We start from the raw sequence: 5,171 nt of genomic DNA on the forward strand, positions 1-5,171 counted from the left end.
TCCTAAGATCAAACAACAAAGAAACAATGCGAGCTCTAACAACGAAAAAAGTGATCACATACAATAATATAAAAGTTGAAAGCGATGATTTTTCAACCGCGAGCCGTACCCAAAATACGTCACATTTAGGAGGTGGAAATATTGTGGCAGCGAAAAGTAGGCATTGCCTCAATAAATACGCCCCCCGCAGACGACTGAAAGGGAGTTGCGCTGCCCGCGCATATAATTAAATTAAATTAAAAGAACCAACAAAACATTAAAGCGCGCATCCTGTAGCTTACCGAGGCTGCGGCTAAGGTAAAAGAATAAGAAACCAAAATAAAAAAAGGAAAAAGGCTAAAAAGAAAAGTTCCACTTGTCTCAATCGACGCCTCCTCAAAAGATCTGCGTGAAGTCGTTGAGGCCGCACCCGCAGCTTGGACTTGCCCTCAGCGCCAACGCAAATTCAACGAACGCGTTCAGCTTGTCTTGCGCCAACTTTAACCTCCCGCACGATCCCCTCAGCACCCCACTCTCCAGATCCTGCATTGGATTATCGCGCAAAAACCAAGTCACTGTCTCTAATTGAATTCGTCGGTTTAAATAATTCAGCTGCAGGGCATCGAAATAAATTTCGATCCTCGGCTTTGGCTTGAATCTAGTTGTATGCCAAAATGTCTAAGGGACCACTTGTAGCGCGCTGTGAGTTCGTTTTAGCCGTCGTTTTTGGAACTCATAGCCACTACACTGAAAAAGAAAACTAAACTAAAAGCATAATTGCATAACAACTATTTAAGAGTCAATTTGACGTAAAATGCCAACTGGAATTTCCCGCCTTTTCCCGGCACAGCTATATTTTTAAAAAGATATACGAAAATGATTTCGAAATACATTGAATCAAAAACCTAAAGCCAAAATAAACTTTTTCCCATTTTAGTCCCATGGTATGCAGTATAAAGCCGAAAAATAAACTCTCGAGTTTCAGCCTTTTCTTTCCAAGAGAAGTCGGTGAAACATGTCTCCAATGAGTTTTCACAAAGATCCTTTAAATTTCTGAGTTTGAAGATGAAATAGCCAAAATCGTTATCTTTGATGTTTCTGATTGCGTTGACCGTCAATCTGTCAATCAGTATCCATATTCTGCTTTGGCGTCACATTAAGGAAGATAGTGAAGGCGCTATTCGCATTAGGTAAGATGCTTGTGGCTGTCATCTTCGATTTTCGGAACTTACAGATCCATTTCGAAATCCGCTGTCTCTTTCGGATCATCCATTTGTTAAAAATATCCTTATATAGAGCTGGGAGTTATCAGCTGTATACAGAGTGTATTCTCTTCAGTAATCTTACCCAATTTACCATTGTCACTAAGATCAATTTCAATATTGAATTTCAATCGATGCATGAAGCAAACATTTGTTGAACTATGGTGTTAAAACTATAAAAAGAATCTTTTTAAGACGGATTTAAGAAGGTACCTAAAAGCCCGCACATCTATGACATCGCTCAAAAAGGAATTCCAACTAGCTATTGACGAAAAGTGTGAAGAAAATATAATTTAATTCGTTACGTAAAGCGAAAAAATATATACAATGCTGAAACGAATTAATCATGTGCAAACAGACCTAACTATGACGATAAACCTACGATTCTTTTGAAGTTCATATAAAAAGAAAACAAGTTAACTGTTGTATGTACCACATATGTACCAAATAAGTCCTGAAGGATTTACGTAAACATTTTCTAATCTGCACATATACTTTTCTGAATTATATATTTAAATTTAAATATTATTTTCTGATGACATGGTTCACGTGCATTTTTTTCGAGTGTACGTCTGATGCCTGATGCTCACACTAAATGCCTTTTTTTAGCTTACAATTGATTTCAGCATCTTTGTTTGCTGTTTCTGGCAAGTGTTTGGCTTGAGGTATCTTTGGGGTATCTGCGGGCGCAGCAAATCAATCTGCAAACATGCCGCCGCCAAGTGCCGACTCTGCAGACTGCGACTGCGACTGTGATTGAGTCACGGAGTCGGAAGAGAAGAGTGAGTCTCTGGCCGGATTTCACAGTGCAGTATGTGGGTTGCGGTCGACGCATCAGTTTCGGGCTGTTGTTGCATTTTGGTGCCGTAATAAATACATTTGGTAAATTTTAATGTCCTCCTCCCATTTTTCAGTCAATTTGAGCGGAACACTTGGATTTGCCGCTGCCCTTTTTTGGGGCCACTTGCAAGTTACAGTTGCTTGGGATTTGTGTGCGGTTTGGCAATAAATATTTTGAATCAGAAAACATATAAATTTAGTGATTTGCCGAGTCAGTGAAGTCGTCTCGCGGCGAGTATCTTGTCTGGGACCTGCACTCTGTTGAGAATGCACATGCGCATGAGAAGAGCTGCTGTAGCCGTGATCGTGTTGCTTTAAAGGATTCAACGTCGAACCGCAGTTCAGCATAAATTGGTAAATTGTTTTTGGCGGCTGTGGCGGCACATATTTTGTATATTGAATTTTTAGTTCATCTTCGACTGTCTGCAGCGGTTTGGACATACCCATTCCACCACACCTCTTTGGCCACGCGCCCCGGCCATGCCATATTTAGGTCAACTCGAGTCGCGATTCATGCGGTAGCCAACATTTAAAGTAGGTGATGAAGTCCCACTGCTGCCTGATTTGTGATAAGCTTCATATTTTTAGGGTTTAATTCAATGAAAGTTGCGTGCGTGCCTCCGACAATGACGCCGATGTTGGCCATTGCATTCACAATGCCCAGAGATACGGTTTTTCATTTCTTCTGTAGGTGAAATTATGCAGTGCCTCAATGCCAACTAAATTGGCAGTATGTGGCAGCGGCGTGAAAATTTTTGTCCAGGCCAGAGTTCAGCAGGCCGAGCAGAGAAGCTCTTCCCCTTCTTTCTTTAGCTCCTTTCCTGGCCGGTCATAAATTTGATTTTAAGCGTTGAGAAGCAGTGAAAGCGTCTACAATTGACTGAACAGCATTCTGATCACAAGACGTACAGAAAGATATCTCTGGGGTTATTATAAAATAGAAGTTAGGCTCGATAAATGTCAACTAAGCTAGAAATAACTGATTAAAACCACGTGTATATCAAATGCGTAGTAAAGAAAGCTTAGTCTTCTAAGGAAAGAACCGTGATGTTCTCGGTGATAATTACGATTTTGAACCAAACTAGAAAAAAATGTGGTGTCAGATATGTCAAATTAGGTATGTAGGTTCTCGTACAGTAAGCAAATATCAAGAATATTTCGATTTTCGATACCTTTACCGATCTCCATAGAAAATTATAAGTTTACATAATTTTGAACGGAAGAACCTAGCGCTTGCGTAGCATTTGGGACCTGGTAAGCTTGGGAAATAATCCCAGAAAATAGACATCCATATGTATGTTCTCTGATGAATTTTAATATCCGATAGTCGCAAGCATCGATACTCCCAATAGAATTAAATATTTATATGAAGGTATTGCAATTTTCAGCGAATACATTTAAATCTGTTGGCAGAAGCAAAAGAAGTCCGTACTTTATTATATTGAGTCTAATATCCTTTAGGCTAACCACTCAACAAGAGTGTTTGGACGAATGAAATTTTCGCGCAAAGAGTGGGCGTAAACCCAGCCAACACTTGAATGCTCGTTGTGGTGCACAATTACGCCATTTGCCAAAATCAAACTATCAACTTTGACACTCATTAGCGTCAAATTACAGCACGAGCAAAAGACAGGCGGGGGTGGCCAGTGGGTTGGCGGTGAGCAACGCCACAGCAGACCGCACAAAAACCTCGTAAATTCATAAAAGCAATCGTAAATTTTTATTGTCATGCCACTTGCCAGCCAACAGCAGCAACCGTTGCACAATGAGGGAAAATGCCGGCCAAGCTGAGAACTTTTCTCGAGGGAAAACTGAACACCAAGCAGACATCGACGATGTCGGCGACAAAAGACGACGACGCCAGTTTTCCAGTCGGTTGGCTGCTTGGACTCGAAGCTGGCTGGCATATTAAGCCAGCGTGCACATATTTCATAACAAAATTTATGAAGGGCCGTTAACTTTAAGAATCTTTTGCGCAATTTACTCGCAAGCGGCAATAGGAGGGAGCCTGGCCAAAAGTTGCCAAGAAGCGAACGTCGCGCTGCGCCAAAGTAACGCCAATTTTTCGTCTAACAATTGGCGACGACCTAATGCCCCGTTTGGCAATCGAACCTGAAGCTGCAGTTTGAGTCGCCAGCCAGAGCTTACACCCCCATTGCCCTGCTCTGCCCCTACCCAGGCACTTGTAGGTACAAGTTGCAGGCACAGTAAGCTCATGAAGTTCACATGAATGCCATGAAACAATAAATTATGTTATTAATAAATAATAAATGTAATGGGAGACTGCAATTGCTGGCGAGATGCAGCTACCTGTTTTTTTTCTCATTTTTGTTCCTTGTGCAGTGAATGGAGAGGGGCACGACGTGCTCCATTATTATTATGTGCCCGGTTAACTACTGTGTCAAAGAGCCGCCTTGGCAAATAAACTAAATCCAGCAACTAAAGAAGTGCCAACGAATCCCAAATGCTCTTAAAATTATAATTTAAAAGGTACAGCTCTTTTATCCCTGAAATACAAAATAAAAAGTATATCATACATTAGTACTAGCTAATAATACTCCATAATATGCTTTCTGATTGTTTTCTTTGTGCACATTATTTCTTACATCTATTTGTCTTTTCATTTACACTGCAAAGCATGTGGAATAGTTTCCACACTTTCATGTGCATTTTCCCAAAAAAAAATGAAGAAAAACAAATGCATTTTGGTGTGGCAACTGTTTTTTGAGGGTAGTCGGCGCAGCATCACGCGATGTACCAGGAAGAAATGGTTGGGAATCGAGTCGAGTTAGCTGGTTATTAATCATGCAAAGGCTAAATCTGTAAGCGAGCTGTTGATTGCGCGTGATGTTCGGGTAATTGAAATTTCAAATTTTAGTACATGGAATTTTGACTCATAATTTGAGTACACTTGTCGCCCTCAGGGCCAAGATGACAGGCAATCGAATATGTGAAACTATAGGAAAATTGACTGGCATTAAATTAGCCGCAAGTACAGTACAATTCGGCTCATCTACATCTGAGCTACTTTTTCATATCTCAAACGAACATACAGTAGCCAAAGACATCGTATGGAAAAACTCATCGGCA

The 5,171-nt window shown here is 40.7% G+C and overlaps 1 long non-coding RNA gene across 4 annotated transcripts; it reads left to right on the forward strand.

Annotated features, from left to right (window-relative positions):
* Positions 1 to 1,692: 1,692 nt before the first annotated feature.
* Positions 1,693 to 4,540, forward strand: LOC115763180. Of its 4 annotated transcripts, XR_004017882.1 has the most exons (4): positions 1,693 to 1,807; positions 1,868 to 2,435; positions 2,490 to 2,615; positions 2,670 to 4,540. It is a non-coding gene; the product is annotated as an uncharacterized LOC115763180 (long non-coding RNA). The 4 variants fall into 4 exon arrangements; XR_004017884.1 differs by having other exon boundaries at positions 1,693 to 2,435; positions 2,688 to 4,540; XR_004017881.1 differs by having other exon boundaries at positions 1,693 to 2,435; positions 2,670 to 4,538.
* The last annotated feature ends 631 nt before the right edge of the window (positions 4,541 to 5,171 follow it).

Source organism: Drosophila novamexicana, unplaced genomic scaffold (genome assembly GCF_003285875.2).
Source record: "Drosophila novamexicana strain 15010-1031.04,08,12 unplaced genomic scaffold, DnovRS2.1 tig00000689-arrow-pilon, whole genome shotgun sequence".
In the NCBI taxonomy this organism is placed as follows: Eukaryota; Metazoa; Arthropoda; class Insecta; order Diptera; family Drosophilidae; genus Drosophila; species Drosophila novamexicana.